Below are 21,388 nucleotides of genomic sequence, written 5' to 3' on the forward strand. Positions count from 1 at the left end.
GTCCCTTTTCTCTGCCTCAGTTTACTTGTGTGCAGTGGTGATAGTGTTTCTCTTGTTTTGTTGTGGGGTTGTGAATCTTTTTAATTACTTCATATTTGCAAGGCTCTTTGAAATCTTTAGATGAAAGGTGCTGTAGAACTGCAAATCCTAATTACATTATTTCAATGGGGGAATTGACCCAGTGAGAGAATGACCTGCTTTATTGCTGTGTTCTAACACTGTTGACAATTTTGAAATGTTGGTCCTTCCGCTTCTATTCGTCTGAGTGCTCGACTTTTGAAGACCGGCTCGCATAACCGTGCCATTACCCCCTTAACTTAGGCACGCTAATACCAACTATAGACGTACGAACACTGGGTGGTTGTGCATGCATGTGGCCAGGTAGCTGGTCACATACACACTCGGATACCAAGTGTGTACTGCCCACTTTGTACATTCATGAATTTGTGTACTCTGACGTTATGCAATTGCACATAAACTTTGAAAACCTAGCCTCAGAATTTTAGTACCTATCTCAGTTCTTCCTCTAAGTAGATGTGCATGTTTGGGGAAAAAAAAGTATATTCTGTACATGTCAGTAGTGGAATAATTTTATTAGTATGTTTTCCTCTGGTCACTGACCTGTAGTTTATTCCATTATTGACTGGTGGGTTACTGGCTCTGTGTGTTCTGTGGTTAAGTGAACTGTAAGGCTCATCTGGCTGGAATGGTGTTGCTGGGCAGGACTTGTGTCTGGCAGACTCATGGTGAGGGGAAAGTTGTTTGTGTGTTTTTGTGTGTAACCCCTTTCTTCAGCCCGGGTAATCTATTTGGGAGATGGAGGAAAGCATGGATCATGCTGGTGAGATCCTCTCCTGGGAAGAATGGGGGCAACTCCTTGGTGAGCATTTCTTGCCGCTGCTGCTGTCCTAGTTGTCCATGGGCAGTTCGAGTTCAGTGTGACCCTGAGGCTCTGCCATTGGTCCTAGCTATGCTGGCTGCTCTGTGCAAAGGGTCTGCAGAAGTAGTAAAACAATAAGCCTGGAAAGGAATCTGCTGAGCCGTGCCTGTACCCAATAAACCATCATCCCCTTTCCTTTCAACAGCCTGGGGCTTGCTGTGCAGTGCTGGGAGTCTCCAACTTCGGTGGAGTCCAGGCGCAAAATGCATATTAAATGGCATATTTTATTTACAAGAGAAGACTGTGTTTCCAGCTAAGCTCTAACGATTTCACTGAGCTCGCAGGACCTCCCTGTGATTGCCATAGGCTCCCCTTCCTCGCTGCTGTAGAGAAGTGGCTTTAAAACACAAATACTCTGCAATGCTCTGATTTCTATAATCCATTCATATTTCAAGTCCTAAAAACAGTTTTTCTTTGCTGGGTGACTTATTTGCTTGTCATGCTAGTGGGCCACTGGAGTGCTATAAAAGGGCTTTTTGTCTGCTAACGCTTAGCTTCCCCTCCAGGCAGATCCATCATGTTTAAAGGAAGAAGGGGAGGGGCGAGTTCCTTTTGGAGCCAGTAGTACTTGGTGCACAAATAAGCTGGTTTTCTGCTTGAGATAGGGCAGGGGTTCTCAAACAGGGGGTCGTGAGGTTATTACATGGGGGGGGGGGTCGCACGCTGTCAGCCTCCCCCCAAACCCTGCTTTGCATCCAGCATTTATAATGGTGTTAAATATGTAAAAGTGTTTTTAATTTATAAGGGGGGACGGGGTTGCACCCAGAGGCTTGCTATGTGAAAGGGGTCACCAGTACACAAGTTTGAGAACCACTGAGACAGGGGATCCTTGAGCTCCCGTCTTTCCTTAACTTGGATCACTATTGGGGTAGGGTGTGGGAGGGGGAGGTTTTTTGCCCAAGATCTGGGGTGTATTATGTTTGTTAACAGTGGATCCGAGAATAACCCTGTGTCCTGCCCGTATGATCGTCTATCTTTTCACGAGTGAGGGAAGGTTTGTGGGGTGAGACCAGAGGCAGAGGTTGTCTTGGGAATACCGTCTAATTCCATCAAATAAATTAAAAAAAAAAAAAATTTTTTTTAAACTTGGATGCTGACTGACGCATCCTATTTGGTATCGTACAGATTCTCTCTTACCGTGGGAGGCGAACCCCTATTACTCTTTGTCATTCACTAACTGCTGTATGCTGCTTTTTAATGAGACAGCACTTGCCACTGCAAGTGACCTGATTCTAAGTATGCACATGTCTGCTGTGCCCGGTATTGCTGCTGGACAGCCCTTCCTGGGCAGGGGGTGGGGAGAGCAGGGCTGTTTAAAGGAGCCTAAGGGAGTTAGGTGCCAAACTCCCATTTCAATTGGAATGGAATGCTGGGATTTTCAATGGGGCTAAGTCTTGAAAATGTCGTCGTCACATCCCAGCAACATCGGGATAAGGGGAAACGTTCGTTTTGGTGGTAAAAGCCTGTAAAAATTCCATCTGGGAGTCTGACCCTTTTGTTCAGTGATGGACTTGTTCTCCATGGAGCAGGAGCTCGTTCGCGAAAACATTTGCAGATTATTTATTGGTTGGCAAACTGTGCCCATTTTGTCACCTTGGTTAAATGAACACACGCGTTTCAGTTTTGAGTAGGTTCGCCTTTCATTGTGAATGGTGTGTACACGGGTCCAGTCAGGCCAGGGCATTAAGTCCCAAGTAACACCGTTCCCTTTCAGGGCATGGTCCTGTTTTTCAGCCACCTTTTTTGGCCAAATCATTTGACTGTTATTTTTGTGAAATTGAGATAAACATGAAAAGCTGGAGCTGCTGAAGTGTTCCCACAGTTCCCCCGATCACTCCTCCTGTCAGTCGAGCCTGCAGGATGTGGATGGAGGGATAGCTCAGTGGTTTGAGCATTGGCCTGCTAAACCCAGGGTTGTGAGTGCAATCCTTGAGGGGACCATTTAGGGATCTGGGGCAAAAATTGGGGATTGGTCCTGCTTTGAGCAGGGGATTGGACTAGATGCCCTCCTGAGGTCCCTTCCAACCCTGATATTCTATGTGGGAAGACGCTGTGAAAATTGGGATTGTGATAGATCAGGAATGTGACGCTTGTCACTGGACCACAAGGGGTTTAGATGTTCCTGTAATAATAAGCATGGTATTCAAACTTGCCTGGGAAGCCATCATTTTTTTTTACAACCTCTAGTTGGGCTTAACTTCCTCCCCGGGCTTCCAGATTCCACGAGTGAGGTGAATGCTCAGTGGACCTGATCTAATCCACCCTGGAGTCAGTGGGAGTTATCTGTTGATCTCAGTGGGCTGTGTGGATCAGTCTCCCTGGGTGCCCTGCATTCACTGGTGAAGCACCAAAAAGCTGTCTGGTGTTGGTCCAGCTTCACCTTGATTTTTTATTTGTATTTTTTCCTGAAGCAACTCAAGGCGAAAATGCGGGGAAACCTGTGTGAAGTGAACCCACCGCAAAGGTTGGCTGAAATGTAAAGGCAAAGGGTTTTCGAGCAGCTTTCTTTGCGTTGAGATTCTTAAGCCGAAGATTCCTCATAGAGCTGCCAATGGGCTTTTTAACATGCATCTCCACTTACGTATTTGTTACACGTACCCAGTGCTTGTGACAGGGGGCTCAGAGCAGCACCCTGATTGCTGAAATTACTGCCGCACAGGAAAGGTCGCAGGCTCAGTTGGCAGCATTGACTGCTTTCTGCTCGGGGATTGCAGACCCCTTGGTGGTGACTACTAGCCTCCCGGTTACATTGTTAGCCCAGAACTAGAAGGAACAGGAAGCCGGGGGGGGGGTCTCCAAAGGGAAGCTCAAAAGGTGAGGTGTGCTGTGCTGAGGAGGGACACTGGGTGGAAAGCTCCTGCTACCAGATGCCTGTGTTCCATTGGGTGTACAAAAGAGCAGAGTAATAAAAGGTACGTGTGGTGAAAGGAGGACAGCCGGGGCCCGTTTCATGACTGAGGTGACCGAAACAGGCTAGACCGCCTAGCACGGGGGTAGCGACGGAGACGGCGCTCTTTGAAAAATCTCTCGAGTGCCTCAGAGGGACGACGTATCCGAGCATCTCCGCACAGGGTCAAAGCCGTAGCTAAGCTCCCTTTTTTTTGTTGTTCTTCAATAAAAGTAACTCCTGAGCAGAGGGAAACATCAGCATCAGAGAACTCGTGCGCCTTTGTTTTAATGCCCGTTCCCTGAACAGCTGGAGAGTGTCATTGCAAAGCTCTTCCTTTTTAAAAAAAAAGATCTCAGGAGTCAGCCTGGCTGGAGCAGCATAAGAGAACTCTTCAGGCCACTTCTGGGTGCTCTACGTCACACAATATTCTGTGCTTTCAGGTTGCCTTGGAAATTCAGTGTGGCTCTTGTGAACTGGGAAAAATCTAAGCGGTATCTAGTTTTGTAACTCGTGTAAATTACATCAACTAGCCAGGAAATTGGGCAGCTCTGCAAAGCAGCGGGGCTTTTAAGCAACGGAAGAGACCAAAATAACTAACGATTGAGTTTGTTTTGTTTTAAAAGGCCAGAAAGGGATTGTCTAGTCTGACCTATAGAACATAGGGCATAGAATTTCACCCACTTACTCCTGCATCAAGCCCACCGATGGTTGCATCCGTCTCAGGTTCTTATGTGGTGCCCATTGTCATGACTAACATCTGTCACTTGTAGTTCTTTTTCCCCCTTTGTTCCACACTATGCATGTGCTAGCCCAGGATCCAAGGTGAAGACGGCAAATAGCTCTGATGGGTCCTTTCTCGGACACCTATAATGGAAGAGATGCAGATTCTTGGCCATCCTTCCCTCTCTATATGTCATATCCTGGAATAAGTTCATGCCAAATTGAACTGTTTTTTGATTTTTTTTTAGGGTGATTTAAATCCTCAGCACCGGAGGGCTGGATCTGTATACCCGTCAGCTTCGCTCACTCGTGTGCTGTCAGCGTGGTTGTTGGAGCTTCACGTTCTCAATTGTCAGCAATTAGGTACTGTATGTGTGTTAGAACTTTCCTTACTCATCTTTATATGTGGCAAAAGCAATCGGCGGTCTGTGAGAACAGGCAGATGAATTTGAAATCGCTAGAACCCGTGCGTTTTTATTTAGGTTGCATATTACCATTACTTTCTGGCAGACAAAATACTCCATGGCATTGCCATTTCAGATCCAAGTTGTCTGGGGTAGCAAGCACTGGCATATCCTCCAATGCATCGCTTGAAGCTGCTGTGGCATCTCAAGGTCTACTTGCATGAGCAGTGGTTGGTTGCTGCGAGTGGGGGGCCAGAATTGGAGGCTTCTCTATGAAACTGGGCTTTGCTCATCTTGTAAGGAGACCTCAACACCGAAACTTCCTCTGGTTTCATGCATTTCTTTCTCTGAATCCCACTTTCTGATAGTGGGCAAAATGGTTTGTAACAAGTTCCTGTAAACCTCAGGGTATGTGTGCTAATGAGAACTGAAAGCAGAATAGGGGTGTTTGTTGGTTTTGTTTTTTGCGTGACTGTGGGTTTAATTTTGATTGTCTCAAGTAGGAAGTTAGTGCTGGGGTTTTGGGCTGGAGACAGTTTTTTGTTTTTACCAGAGCTGTCTTGAAAGCAGAAATCACTAAATTTCATTTCCATTGAACTTTCATTTCAATTAAAACTCTTCTCCCCAGTTCCAGTTATTACGTGGCATGCGTGCTGGTCCACCAACATAGTTTTTAATCCACATGGCAGTGATTCCAGCCCTTTCGTTTACCTGGTGATGTCCAAAGCAAGGAAACTCCCTTTGGGAGCATGTCATTTCTAATAACCTACCAGGACAAGTTTGCAGAGGTGGGGAAATGGACTGGCTCACCTAACGGACCTTTTCTATCTCTAGTATCGGAATTTTTTTTTTTTTTAATTTTTTTATGACACTCATTTTCAAGAGCTCTGTGTATGGTCGCACTGACCTTGGGGCAGCTAGACAAAGCTGTATGGAATCAATTTAATGAAAATTTTTGGGCTGTAGCTACTTGGGATTTTGAAAAAAATGCCAGAACTTTGTCTTCAAAATATTGTACTAGGTAGGGGTATTCTTTCAGATGTGTGCAGGGGATTTCTATAGGTGAACTCAAATAGTGCCACTGGGACTTAAGTAGGGTAAATTCCCTGTTGATGGAAGAATGTGCTCCAACGGGTGAGTGAGTGGGTGGGTATGTTCTGCCTTTTTGTATTCTAGATTTCTTCAGGTCACTTTCAGATGCTAGGTTTTAGAGAAATTTTGTGCTGGACAAAGCTCTTAAGTAAGATCTGGAGCATCCATCAATTTAAAACCAATGCTTACGCTGTTGCTACCCTCCTCCTGTGAATCACAGTGAGTCTGTATGTGTGGAAACCTGGCAAGACTCTGTCGTCAGCAGTTGACTGTAACGGAAATGCAGGAGTCAGCGGAGGAAGAAAGGAGACGGACTGAGGTGTCTGAGACACAGCTGTCTGAACAGGTAGAAAAGGGAATGCAACAGATTATTGGCGAATGCCATTTCTGGGGTACGAATGTTCTCCTCTCTCATGTTCGATCCAATATGAAAGTTTTCCCTGTCAAGGGTTTTGACCTCCGTGGCCTCAGGAACTGTCTGTGGAAGAGCAACTGCTTCTGTGAGACCTTGCTCAGTTCCTCTTCAGACTTTTGGGGTGTTTTCAGGTGAAATCAAGAGTGATGCAGAAATGGCAATCATGCTTAAGCAACATACGGCGCGCTGAGGTACTAGCTCAGGGATCCAGCAGAGTTGACAGGGAGATGCTAAATGTTGTGCATGCCAATGATAGCTCCATTCTTCCGCAGACTTCTGGGCAGCCTCTTGACACTGGATGAATTTTGAGTTTCTGGCTAGAGCTGGAACGATAAAGACTCAAACCTCAACATGCATTCCGGGTGCCCAGTTTCTCTCCAGCAGCACTGAGCAATTGGCAAGGACCAGACCTTGCCTTGACTCGCTCTGGGCCTCGGAGCAGTTATTTGCAGAAGAAGTTGCATAAATTGAATAAACGATCTGGTTAAATAGGTAATGAAGTTAGCAGGGTGCCTAATTAAATTAAATTCAAAATTGAGTGGATGATGCCTGCTTAATAATTTGAGCAGTTTTGTCTTTTAGATATATTACTCTGTACTGCCCTCCTGAAGGAGATTACCCCACTGGCTCAAGCCTCGTGAGTGTTGGCACCACAATCCTGGTCTTTTTTTAACTTCAGTGTGGTTCAAGTGTTTCCTAACATTCTCTCTCTCTTTTTTTTTTTTAAACACTGCCCGAGTTTTCAGCAGTGTTATTTGCTATTTGTTACCTAGGAGTATAGGCGGGGCTTCATAGATTTGCATTTTTATTAATTTAAATATTTTCCCCGACAGATTGTCGTGATGCTTTTGGCATCCACTTTTCCTGCTCTATGGGAAGACCCTGACAGTTGTAAAAATTCAGCCCACTGTGTTACCAGTAATGGTTAGACAAAGAGTTTGGCCTCCTGGATTCTGGTCCTTGATCTGTTTGCAACATTGTGACCTCGTACAAATTGCCTAAACACCCTGGTCCTCAGTTTTCCCATCCGTACTTGGATAAAGATACTTCCCTTCTAGGGAGGTTGCAAGATTTAATTCCCGAATGACTTTAAGTGCTTGGAGATCCTCTGCTCAAGGGCATTGTAGAATTGGAAATTATTATTTATTAAGAGAAATTTTGTGGGAAACAATCTTTGACTGACTGGCTAGGGCGTGGAGTTGGATCAGACAAGCTGACTTACCATGTCATTTAAAAAAAAAATTTTATCTAATTTCAATATTTCTAGAATTCGTTTAAACAGCAGCACTTTGAGGTGCTTGTCAGTACATCTCTTGAAATGAGTATTAGGCTAAGGCGGAAAAAGTATTTGAGAAGTGAGGGAAAGACACTGATATTAGAGACACTTGAGATGTCAGCAGCCATCATGTCTGCCAAAGGAAATTCCTTTCTTGCCAGATTGTATCTACTGTACTATCTCTGTTGCGTATGCATATGGTCAGGCGTTCATTGTGTTTCTAAGACAGCTTGTCAAGGCTGAAGTGTCTGTGGATAAGCAACTGTTGACTTTGAGGCAATATGATCTCAATAGGGGTGTGTGTGTGTGAGATAGTTACTATTATCCTAATGATCACTCCACCCCTCCTGAAGAAGATAATTAGACTCAAGGACCTGAACTAGGTGATAGGATAAGTTTTGCGTTACAAGTGAGGTTGTGCTGACTTTTAGAAGTAGGGATGATTGGTGGTGGACAGAGTTAGAGGAACAGGACTGCCAGGCACTGGTCCTTCTTTATTTGTATTGAGGTACCACCTAGGAGCCTCAGTCATAGATAAAGATTCCATTGTGCTAGGTGAGAAGACCGTAGTCGGAGAGACCCACATTGGGTGGTACATTTGGGGAAGGAGATGCTTGGTACAGTTGAATCTGAGGCTGAATTGTTGGTAGAAAATATCTGGAGCTCCAGTCATAGTGACCAGGTGATGAAAGAATGTTGATGCATTAGAGGCGCTCAGGGGCCAGTGAAGCACACTAGAAAAAGAGGCTTCCAGATAACTGACCGAAAACCTGGTTTTTGTTTGGGTCTGTCTTATTTATTTATGCCATTGGCTGGGTTTTCTTTTTCCACGCTTTCAGAAATCGTCAGCTTCTTATGAAATATGGAGCTGTTTAAAAACGGACCTCAGCTGCTCCAGCCCTGCATCAGCAAGGATGTGGCAGAAGGAAAGGGAATGGTAGATGGCTGTTTAGCGGTGATATTTTTCTTCCCTTCATTGGTATTGTCATATTGTGAGAACAGAAGGCCTGACCAAGCACAGACCAGGAAAGTGTAGCATTTAATGTTCCATTGTGCTCATAGAATCATGAGAGATAGTGGGAGCTGTGAATGGGACTTTCATTTTCAGGACTCTGATATCTCTAAATCCTCTCTCCCAGGAAGTATGTTTTGGGTTTTTGCTGCTATTTCTCAATGTGATTTCCTCCACTCCCCTTAAACTAAGGAAAATGTGTGTCTGTCTGCAGGGGAAACTCTGCTGTATGTTACAGAAAACTCTGTTGCAGTACATATTTAGGGGAGAGATTAGATGCCCAATTAACATTGACTTTCAGTGGGCTTTGGACACCCAACTTCTGAAGGTTCTTTTGAAAATCCCGGCCTGACTACAAAAAATGAGGTACATCACCATTGCTCAAGGACCGACCAGGAAGAACCTACGCAGCCTGCTTACTATTAAAATTGCACAATGGTTGTAAATGTTTAATAGAGAAAAACAAATTGTTTGATATATGTGTTTTCCTGGTAGTTCCTAATTTCTGAAGAAGGTGGAGAAACCATGGATGGTTCTTTAAAATTGCTAATGGGCTGGATTCATCCCTGCTGTAATTTCATTGACTTTTAGTGGGATTATGCCAGGGAAGAATTTTGTCTTGATAATAGTCTACAAATATTTGAATGGTGGATACCAAGGAGGGAGAGGAACTGCGTAGATTTGTAGAAGAGGTAAGAACTAGAGCTAATGAGATGAAGGGTAAAATTTTCAAGAGCACTCAGTCCCATTGTCAGAAGTGCCTTTAATCACTTAGGAGTGTAAATCCCATTGAGAGTCAACAGGACTTGGGCATTTTGGAAAATGTTCCCCCAAGTTACTAAAAGAAATATCTAATCCATCCTGATTATTTACAGCACACATATCACCATGGTATCGGAGAGTGTTGTGTTTAGGCTGAATATCAGGAGGAATTTCCTGACAGCGAGACCTTCTATGGAGGAAGAGATGGAATCCTCATTACTACTTAAATTAGGTTGATATATGCTAGGAAACCCGGAGGACCAAACTCCCGGTGGGCCTTTACCAGATTAACTGGTATCTTTTTGTCTTAAATGTCTGTGATTTTAGGTAATAGTTTTATGCAGAGATTGAAATCCAATGGGACTTGATAGGAGTAAACAAGGTCAGAGTTTGGGCAGATCTAACTTTATTTTACCATAAGGCATGACGATAGGAATGGTCCTTGGGAGCCTTGCTAGGGAATATTTTCTAGAATGGCTTTGGAAGCAGAATCAGAAGGCCAGAGTTGCAGCTTGTGGCAATGACAGGGTGTTTAAGCAATGGTTACTTCATCCAGTGTGAGATTCTTCTTTCTGGATGGCCCTTGGAGATCGCGGAGCTTGACTTACTGTAAAAAACGACTTCCTTCCAAACAAAAAGTTCTCTCCAGAAGATCGGAAGCAGATGTGATTGTAAGCTACAATATATACCTTTAAGGAGTTTTAAGGCGGTAGGGGATGCGACCTTTCACAGCAGGGGAAAAACATTCAGCAAAGAGAGGATTTGAACATGCCTAGAGTGAATTGGAACATGCCGGAGCAGGTGTGTTAAACAATAAATCTCGTCAGCTGCCCACAGTCAGTTACAAGGGGGTGAGCCACTGGAGAGAGAAGTCGTCCCAGGGCTGTTCATTGGGCTCTCAGTCATCGAAAGAGACTTGTGGAGCCTATTGATCACCATCCCACCGATCACAATGCTAGTGTAGGTTAAGTTAATTTGGTGACATGGCGGGCAGCTCTGAGGAAGCTACCATATGACACTCCTTAATTTCACTATGGTTAATTTTGCAAGGTTCTAGCAAGTAATGTTATAGAACCAGTAGATAAATGCGGCTATCTTGAGAAGACATGGTTACTTATAGAATTCTGGAACTGAATAGCTGGAATTCTTTAGCTCCTTTTGAGGACCCACATGGTCACGTTTAATTATCCATTGGAAGAGATTACTAAGGGATGTGGTAAATTCTCCATTACTTGGAGAATCAGGAGTGGGGTTGGGGGGTGTATTTTTAAAATATGCTCTAGGTCAACCACAAGTAGTTGTGTTTAGATGCCGGAATTACTGAGTGAAATTCTGTGGCGCGCGTGTCTGTGTGTGTGTGTGTGTGTGTGTGTGTGTTTTTCATAGATTCATAAATACTAAGGTCAGAAGGGACCATTATGATCATCTAGTCCGACCTCTTGCACAACGCAGGCTACAGAATCTCACCCACCCACTCCTGCAAAAAACCTCTCACCTATGTCTGAGCTATTGAAGTCCTCAAATCGTGATTTAAAGACTTCAAGAAGCAGAGAATCCTCCAACAAGTGACCCGTGCCTCATGCTACAGAGGAAGGTGAAAAACCTCCAGGGCCTCTTCCAATCTGCCCTGGAGGAAAATTCCTTCCCGACTGCAAATATGGCGATCAGCTGAACCCTGAGCATATGGGCAAGATTCACCAGCCAGATACTGCAGAAAATTCTTTCCTGGGTAACTCAGATCCCACCCCATCCGAAGTTCAGGCTAGATGCTTATGTAACTATTCCTTTGGCTGTTGTAATTGTGCTATGCAGTGTTGATTAGGTGGTAGATGTATGCTTATATAACTAAATAGCTTGTGGTACCAAGTGACTTACGGTCATAGGCTCTCCACAAAGGGTCCTGAAATGATACAGGAATGATGTAATCTTAAAGAAAACACCAGCATGTAAACGGGTGGTTGTTAACTGTGTAGACCGGAGATCGAATGAATCTCATAAGGGAAAAATGCATTTACTAGTGATAGTCACAGACGAATATATGAAAATTTAATATGAGACCGTTTACTAAGATCAAAATGAGTTGCTGGGCAGCTACATTATTAAGGAAGCCAAAAGCAACATCTGAGACTGATGTCTAAACCAGTTAGAAATTATTCGTGTACATGCAATTAACCTAGACAGCTGTGGGAAAATGTAGTGTGCTTTAAACAAAACAAAATACTTTGTTTTACTAAAATTTGTTGTTTTTTTAGCTTTATTTTAATTGAGAGATTTCCATGTCTCTCATTCAAATAATGAAAAATATATTCAAACACTTTTCATTCCTAATTGAGCCTGTAACTTTATGATTAAGGGCCTGCAAGTTGAAAGTTGCTACTCTGGTTAAATGATCTCCATGTTTGATCTCTGGTAGTTGGGAGCTGAATCTTCCAATTGAATCTATTATGGAAATTCTCTTCATTTATCGCTAGGTCAGCTCCTATATCAAAGCTGTTACAAGGCTGGGGTTTATTTTTGGCCTGGGCACACAGAAGATAAACATGTTTTGTTTCTAATATTAGGATCCTGCTCTAACACTACATGGATTGGCTAAGCCCTTATAGACAAGATATTGAAGCATATTACTTGATCTGTGATGTCCCTGCAATATTCCCAGCCTTTATCATAACGTTCCTCTTCTAAGCACAGAGGGTGCACTGGGTCCAAACAAATGGAGCATTAGGGTATAAGAGATGGGCTTCAGCTGGAGATAAAATGAAAACAATGGTGCATGTAGGAAATATATTTTAATTATATGGACAAGGCACTGCCCTATTAATTTTTCTTTCTTGCTGGGAGATTTCTATTTAGGACTCTGCAAATAAGGGCACGTTGATTTGGAATTTAGTTCTGAGTATTGACCATTCATTATTGAATATTAGGCTCTTGGTTTGCCATTTCCTGAACAGAGGAGACTGGGGCCTCTCTGGAGTATTCAGCCTCCAGTTGAGAAACACCAATTACCACAACTTCTGAGCCAGTGGTGGCTGTGTGTTTTATTCTCATGCCTGTTTATGGCTCTACGTATCTTGTGGCCATACCTTATAGTTCACCTACCTCCTGTTATACTTCCCAGTCTCCTTGCATCCAGCATGGAATGATTTTTTTTTGTCTTCCTAATGATTTGTTCTGTTGATGGTCGTGTATTTCTATTGATTTTCTCAGTGATCTCTTCCAATGCTTACTAGATTTCCCCAGTTTGGTTTCATTTATTTGGTCATTGTGGTTTCCATTCCTGGATAGTAACAAGTTGATGAGCAAAACTTATCAGAGACTATATCTAACCCATGTCACTGATATTCATTTAAAAGATTCCTTTTTTAAAACTAAGGTGTTTTTCAAATAATCGATCATAGGCAAGGCATTTCCCAAGGGCTTGCTCCAAAGCTCATTGAAATCACTGGAAAGACTCTACTGGTTTGAGCAGGCTTTGGATCAGGCCCCTAATTTTTCTGTGTGTGTGTATGTGTCTCCAGATTATTTCTCTGAGGCAAAATTTATTTTCTTTCTCTTTTTAATCTGTTTTCATCTGGGTTGATTTGATCTCTTCCACCCCCCCCATGGTTGGCAAAGCATGTTTTTTGTTTGTGGGTTAATTTTTAATCCCATTTGCTGGAATTGTGGGGCTCAGAACAATATACAATTGAAAATCTCCCCTATGAATTGGTGTTACAGACTGAATTAGATGCATATTGTTCTGGGAATCCCAGCTGTTGAGTTGAGCCTTGAGTAGCTCTATTTCTTTCCTTTCCTGGTCCACTCCCAGTAGGCCTCTTCTTCTTAATATAGTGTTGCCAACCCTCTTGGATTGGCCTGGAGTCTCCCGGAAACAGCGTTGGTCTCCCGATGACTATTGAAAGCAATCCGGGAGATTTTAATAGGCTATTTTAAAAAATGACATTACGTCACGCTGGGGGGGAATCTCCCGGAATAGCTTCAGTCAGAGTCGGCAACCCTACATTATTAATAGGGAGTTGGGGGAAGGAATGTGGGTCACTTTATTTCCTTGTTTTGCTCTTTTTATATTTTGATGCCAGAATATGCTGCCTTCTGTAATACAGAAGCAAAGCTTAATACAAGCGAAAGATCTTCTTAGCTACTGACTATACTGCGACAGTGATTTGGTTAAATAATTACTCCTCTTGAAGATGGTTTGTGACAAAGGGGTAGTTTGTTTAATTTCCCCAACAATCATCGTGTCTCTTACATTTTAAAAATGATGGAATTTTTAACAATTAGTATCTCAATCTATTTTAGAACATAGGTGACTGAACAATATAATTAGCTTAGGATGCTGCTTGGGATAACTAGCGTGATTTTCTACAAATTTCAACACTTGTGGGTTTTTTTTGTTTGTTTGTTTGTTTTTTTTTGTTATATTTTATTTAAAAAAAATAAAAATAAAAAAATCTTGCCTTTGGTAGAACTGCTGTGAGTAACCAGAGAGAAAGTCCATGAAAATCACTGAGATATAAGGTGTTATCGTCAGAAAAAAGATGATAGTAGTAATGAGTGGACAGTGCAGTTTATTGGTGCCCAGGTTGGCATTTTTTTCTCTGAGTTAGTCCTTTTCCATTTCTGGAATTGCTCCTCACCTCCTCCACTGTACTGTGTTGGAACGTACCGTCATTGTGATTGTGAAATTGTGAATTACTCTTCCTAGGAAATGCTCCACCTCCAATACAAGAAGCTGGTAAACCTGCAATTTTGTGATTTTAATAATGGTATAATAAAAATGCTTAATAAGGCATTTTTAGCCTTTGAGTAGCATGTTAGTAGATGACTCCCAGCTAGAACAATGCAGCATTGATCTTTCCAGGGAACCATTTCACCAGATATCTTGTATCCCAGGTTTCAAACACTTTCATAGTGTGGATTGCATCTTAATACTGAAATTGCCTCATGGACACATCCCTTCTCATTTGTGATCCTGTGAACCACCTCCGCTGCACTCTGCCGTCTCAGAACACCCCTGTGGCAATGGCAACAATTGTTTTCGTGAAGAAGTATGTAATAGATGTCTTTGGCTGCCTTGTTAGAAGCTAGAAATGCAGAGACTTGCGACTAGGCAGCTGTCTGTGGACCACCAGCAAATGGTCTGTAGGCCACTTGTAGTGGATAGGCCAAAGTTTTTTGAAGACTGACGGTGAAATGCTGGCCGCACTGAAATCGGTAGCCAAGCTTCTGTTGACTTCAGAGGGACTTGACTTCAAGTTCTACCCAAAATAAAATATAACTACCCGTTCTAAGGTTGTCTGCAGGGATTGAGCCTGCAACTTCTAAATCTGAAAGCATGAGCTTCTTCTGCCTGAGCTGAAGGACAAAATCCATTATAATGATGGCAATAGCTGACCCAATTCTCTATGTGGTTCAGCACCTAGAGGGAGACAAAGTCACCTGGATTAATATGGGTCACACCCACAAGAATTTGGCTTTTGGTTCTGTAATGTTTTTAGTAATGACTAGGACTGTTTCTTACGTTCCTGGTAGTTTTCTGCAGTCAGATTCTTCTTATGTATTGGTTTGTCCTAGTTATCAGTGGATTATATTCAGGGCTAGCTCCCATACTTATGGAATCTACTTTTTACTAACCTTGAAAAAGATGGATCTGTTTTGGTGTTTAAACATGTGTAGATGCTGTATTGAGGTAAGTGTCCTGGGTAGATGCAAAAGGCTCTTTCAAAAATGCATTATATTAGGAAGTATCATTGGTCACAGTTTCTTCTGAATAGAGAAATTCTTGGGTTTGAGGGAAAAATAATTATTTAATGTTTTAAAGGTGAATAAAGAAGTTGAGAGAGAGGAGATGAGGTCTTTTTTTTTTAATTGGACCAGCAGCTGTTGGTGAAAGAGACAAGCTTTTGAGCGTCAAAGAGCTCTTCTTCAGGTTGATCCAATAAAAGATATTACCTCAGTGACCTTGTTTTTCTCATATCTGGGGTTCAACTGTACTACAACAGTGCAAAAAATAAAGAAGTTAGTAATTTAATGTTTTAATGTTTTACAGATGCCTTAGAGTGGGAAGATTTTTTTAAATAATTTAACAATGGGAGTTGGAGCAACTCCAGAGCTATAAAGAAAAGTCTCCTTAATTATGATTTTAAGCTGAAGGAACAGTTTCCATGTACAGTATGATACTATTTAAAGTTTTAGCAATGCTTTGTAGTTTTTAAACCTTTATTCCCCCTCTGAGATCAGACCTCCATGCATGGGGTTGACTTTTGGATGCTCCTGACTTCAGAAGAAAAGTTGGCCTATGCCGGAACAGCAAGATTCTCCCAAAGCTATTGTTTTCCTTTCTAAAGCCCGTTGTTCCTCTTGAATCTGGTGTGGATTCTATTTGTTGTTTAGCAGGACACCTAAGCATCCTCTTCCCAGATGGATGACAATGATGTGTTGGAGCATGGAGGGTTAGACTACGTCCTTCTCATTGTTCCTCAAGCACGTCAACTTCAGAACAAGATTGGGAGGCACTTGGTAATCCCTCTCTTTTTCGGGGGTCATTTCGTGGTAACAATAAACTAAAAGAGGCTGCTGCTTTTGAGTTTCATGCAGTAGACCAAACCGATTCTATTCATAGTTACTCTTGCATCAGTGTCATGTGACCTGAAGTCCATTGGGGTGGCACTGATGTAATTGAAGGCTGAATTAGCCCAATATCTGTTGTATAATGACATGCCTGGGTTTGCTCACACTGAAGTCTGTAGGAGAGTTGGACTCTTAATGGTCCACATGCCTGTTGTTTGTTGGGGTGAAACTCAGAAAATTCACTAGTTCCCCTTCCCCTCCCCCTTACCCCCCCACCAAACAAATAAAAAATATTAAGTGTCCCATACTTGTTATCTCTGGAGGCCTGTCCAGCAGAGAAGTGTTTGAAGTCTTTTTAATGATTAAGTCTTCCACTTATGTCATTTCTTAGCTCGCAAGACTAGCATGTCTTCTAAGATAGGAAAAAAAATGATCAGTCATTGTGTTTCTTTATCACATGTGGACTTTCTTTGCCTGGCAGTGCATTAGCAAAACATGTTTGATTATCTGAGGCAAGACTGTTAATTTTGGCCATTTGGGGGTTTTGCTATACAGGTAGCATCTGCCAACACTTACCACATCCTGGTAAATGCTAAGAGGTGAGGAGAGACTGTCAACTTTTTGTGCAGATGGTAACTGTGAGGATTAGTCAGGGTTTATGATGCAAGGAAATGCGGCGCTATATTAAAGATTTTTAACAGCAGTACGCTTTAAGTGAGGCCTGCTATTTTGAACACTTCTGCAGTATGTTTCATACAAACCATAAAGATTTTTACTGGTACAGTGAGCAATTAAACATGAACTACCAGCCTCAGGCATCCAAAAAATAAATAATGCCCCCCAAAATCCTGAGATGGACAAATATAGAAAAAGTTTGTTCTTTTACTTTGCCTTTGGGTGGCTTTTTTGTTTTTGTTTGTTTTTTGTTTTGTTTGTTTTTATATATATATATAATAAAATGTCTTTAGGGTGCATTTGGGGTACAGTTTCACGCTCTTCTCTGCAATCATGAGGACTAGACTCGGCCATTTAAAAAAAAAAACAAACCTGAAGCTGAGATTCTCACATAATCGCTTGTCTCCAGGAGCTAGGACTTTAAGAAAAACTGCAAATACTCATGAGACTTGCGATCGTCACCACCACCAGTGGAAATAATGGGGGTATCTCTGATACTGTGGTGTGCTTACTGACGGATAGTACTAACTTCCGAGCGGACGGGCATGCGCGTGCGCGCACACACACGTTTAACTCTGCTGCAGTACTGTTTTTAACTTGTGTTAGCTGATCCAAGAGGGGGCACAGGCTAAAGCTTGACTGAGCACAACCCATGATGCAAGCTAACCTGAGCAGTCTCTCGTGTGGATGCAGGCTAGATCCACCCAGTGCTGCTAGTCTTTGCATGCCTTCCCACAATTCTCCTGGGTGCCCAGAAATGACAGGCAGATTCTCCCACAGGTCACTGGGAAAGAAACCATAGAGCTCCGCTTACTGTAGTTCTGAGAACCACCGACTGTGCCCCTGTTAGTTCTGGCGATACACAAGTGAATGCAGTGGTAGTGGATACAGCAGCTCAAATGTAACGTCGCAGCGAGGCTGCTCTCGCGTGAGCGAGGCCTACTCCAGAGCAGTAACTGGAGTGTAAATAACTTTTGTGTTAACGCTGCAGTGAAGGCACCCACTGAGTAACCAAATCAAATGAAAAGCCTGTGGCGATTACTGCAAACGCTTCTGTGATTGTTGGGCCCCCTCTGGCAGGAGGTTAGTTCGTAGAGTGAGAAGAAGCCCGCCAATCCATTAAAATGGAAATGTCCCTGATGTGAGAGCATACAGTACAGTAGATCAGAAACAGTCCCTTTAAGGGGGGGAAAAAAAGCATGGCTACTATTTTAAGATTGCAAGTTGCAGACCATACACCTGTGTGCGTTTTGAGAGCCCATAATTGTGTGTTAGCACAGGAAGGAAATGGTTAAAAAGGAGAGGATGTTGAGTTGGGTCAGCCATAAGATAGCTAATTTTTTTAGAGGTTTTTTTAGAGCTGAGCTATAAAAAGGCCTAGCAGTATTTCAAGTCTCCCTTTGTCTGCTGGAAGCCGGCCAGTGTTACCATGACTACAAGGAATTATTACTCACTGCCAGAGCTGGAGGAAAAGCTCATACTTTGGCTGCAAAACAGGAGGGGTGGACTTATGTAATGCACAGTGTTTATAGGCTGAGGCTGGCAGGAGCATTGAGAAATAATTACAGGCTTTCCATTGCATTTCCAGCTTGGTTTTAAGACTGTGTGGCCCCCTTTTATTTATTTATTTATTGAAGTTGAGGTGGCTAACATTGCGTTGGGGTGCCCAGGGTTAGGTAGGTGGCACGCAGATGCTACTAGGTAAGTGGGCTGCTCAGAGCAGCCCCACCAGAAGTGCTTTGTTTGGGCTGCATTGTGTCTGGGGATCTAAAGTAGGCCATTGGCTTCAGCAAGAAGTTCCTTTGTACCACAGGGACTTGGCCCTGCAGCCGAAAGGCCGTGGTTACAGCAGTGGAGGTTGAGTGCTCACTTTTTCTGGTTCCCCAGAAGTGGCCAGTTGCCTATTTTTTCTTATCTCCTTTTGTGAAAGATTGGGACTTGCTGCTTCTTATGTGGGTGGATTTCTCTCCCCTCCCCCGCCCCCCCGATTTTGTAAAACACCTCTCACTTTTTTGAGAGGAAGAAAGTTTCTTGAGCCAAGCGTCTTGGTCTGGCTCACTGCAGATGTATTTGTGTGATCACTGCAGTTATTGATGCTTCCTGCTTTTGAGGGGTGGCTCTTGACATATGCATATCATTAATGCCGGTTTGTTCGTTCTTGAAGCAGCCTGCAAATGATGGCTTAATTTGGGTTTGCCCAAAACCGCACTGCGATGTGTCTTAACTTAAGCCAGGCAGTTGGGAGTTTGCAGCTGTTTCAGTGGAGATGTTGCTTGTAAACTCAGCTCACAAACGTAGATGCCAAGTTTGGCAGTGATATTTTTTTGCTAACTATATGCGCTGTTGTATGGTAGTCGTCAGCAAGCTGAATACTCATGTGTTCTTAACATATTATTTACCCTCCTGTGGATTAAGTGCTCCTAAAGATGGGGCATAGGGAGACCTCGATTAAGTGACATTTTCTTCTGAGTGACCTTGGGCAAATCACTTCCCCTCTCTGTGAGTCAATTTCTCCATCAAGAAAACAAGTTTGAGATCTAGGGTTCAAAGAACAATGTAAGTGCGTGAACTGAGATTGTTTTGATGGTGGAAGAGACTGCTTTGCCATCTTGAAAACTTGCTTCTGCAATTGGAGGAGAACACATATCTCTGGTTTTTAAATTGTGTTTCAGTGTCTAGTGATACACAATGGTTGTGTTCTAAATCCTTGCTAATCTGCTGGTGCTGTCAGATTCATCATCGTTGTGTAATGTATAAAGATTTATTAGTCGCAGAGCTGTCATGTGGCCTGCACTTCTGTAGACTACAATACATTTACCTATATGCTATGTGGTATTATCAATTGAACTACTCCTCTGAGTAAAGTTACTGTCAGGTTAGTGTCTGCATGATTGGGCCCTTTTGGCTATAGAGAGAAATGATGAAATTGACTATATCAGTTGTACCAAGTAAACTGACTGCAAAAGTTTTTATTTAGCTAACTTCCATCAGTTATAATAGTAAGCATTATGGAGCTATAAACAATTATAGTGGGTACACAATTTTCAGAGAGCAGTGTAACTTTTCCAGTTGACAGTCTCTCTTGAAATTATACTCCGTTCTCATTACCAAAAAAGAACATGGGTGTGGAACACACAATAATTCAGTAATTTACTGATCTGTAATGCTGTTCTATTCTGTAACAGATATTACCACAGATACTGTTGGACTAAAGTGGAGTTAGATTTGTTACTTCAAGTTTTATTCCTGGGATTTGTGCCAAGATGAACTGTATGTTCTGTTCTTTTGCTAGGACCTGCGTGTGTGTATATGTAACATAGACATAATATATGTTTGAAACCATAATAGATGTGTGTGTGTGTGTGTGTGTGTGTGTGTGTGTGTGTGCGCGCGCGCGCACTATATTTTATGTATATGTGCACATGTAATATGATTATATGTAGGTTTCAAACCTGTGGCTCGGTCTGGGCAAAATTAATTATGTGGATCACAGTTATTACTCACCACAGAGTGACGTTTGATGGTCTGCTCTCAGCTACCTGGGCTGACATTGCAGTTGCCAGTTGTACTTTATGCAGGTAGCTGGCACGCAGGAGTACATTAGGGAAACTTGGAAATTCCTCCCATGCTTATTGGAGCCTCTTAAAACTAAAAGGAAGAATATGAAAGATGTTTGCATGGCAGCCTGTGATTTCTGAAAGTCCCAGCTGGTGCCGTTTCAGCGTCTTATTTTGAAGCTAGGATGCCCTTACTCCAAGCACTCGTGAAGCTGCACCCGTGCTATATCAGAAGGCGGGTCCGTTCAGTTTCATGTGGTGGTGTGGGTGTTTTTTTTTTTTTTTTTTAAGTCTAGTAAAATGGCCTTTTCTCATAAATACAGGGTGTTTTTGTTTTTTTTTTTTGGTGTGGAAAATGAGTGGTTGGCAATTCGACGCCCCCTCACCCCCTGTTTAGGATGAAGTCATTATCTCGTAAAGTTTATACTGTGGATTATGAGACACATTTGTTGCGTTCCTGCTTCTCGCAACGTGTCTCCCAAGGATTGCTGGAAATAAGTGGGAGACGGTGGAATGTTAGCAGGCTGTAAATGATATTGAAACAGCATTGCCAGTTGGAAAGGGGGCCTGGTTCATTTGTCTGGGAAAATTGTGCAGTACTCAGATTAGAGAGAGAGGCGTGCTCTGATTCTGATTCCACTTATACCAGTATAAATCAGGAGAGACTGAAGTCACATTGATATGAAACCAGAATCAGGTCTAAAGAGTCTTAGGCATGGGCAGTGGGTGATCCCCGCCTCCAGGGAGGCTAACCTGCTGGTCCCAACCCTTCTTCCTTCCAGCATTTCCCCCCTCCCCCCGTGAGGAGCCCCAGCCCGCATGCCCCAACTGCCCTTAGCTGCCGGCTGGCCCGAGTCGACCCGGGTGGTCCTGGCTGCTGGGAGGTCCAAGTGCCAGGCTACCTGCTAGCTTGAGGGGAGAGGGAGAGAGAGGCGGGGCCTTGGGGTGGAACATGGGCTGGGCCACGGGCGGGGTTAGGGGAGGCTTATCCTGCCGTGGCCTTTGATGCCCACTGCCTAGGGTCTTAGGCCCTGATCCTGCAAACATTTAATCACCTGCTGAACCATATGTCCATGTT

At 43.1% G+C, this 21,388-nt stretch overlaps 2 protein-coding genes across 12 annotated transcripts in view; both read left to right on the forward strand.

Annotated features, from left to right (window-relative positions):
- The window catches only part of SCARB1 (scavenger receptor class B member 1), a 540,196-nt gene that overhangs the window by 288,832 nt on the left and 229,976 nt on the right, over window positions 1-21,388 (forward strand). The window lies entirely within an intron of this gene.
- NCOR2 (nuclear receptor corepressor 2) overlaps window positions 1-21,388 on the forward strand; it is a 398,218-nt gene that overhangs the window by 47,541 nt on the left and 329,289 nt on the right. For 10 of the 11 annotated variants that reach the window (XM_074972265.1, XM_074972262.1, XM_074972272.1 and 7 more), the window contains exon 2: window positions 4,799-4,913. The exons of the other annotated variant lie outside the window; for it this stretch is intronic. The gene's annotated coding sequence lies outside the window, so the exon portion shown is untranslated. The remainder of the gene's footprint in view (window positions 1-4,798; window positions 4,914-21,388) is intronic. 11 annotated transcript variants of the gene reach the window in all.

Source organism: Natator depressus, chromosome 15 (assembly GCF_965152275.1).
Source record: "Natator depressus isolate rNatDep1 chromosome 15, rNatDep2.hap1, whole genome shotgun sequence".
Lineage (NCBI taxonomy): Eukaryota > Metazoa > Chordata > Testudines > Cheloniidae > Natator > Natator depressus.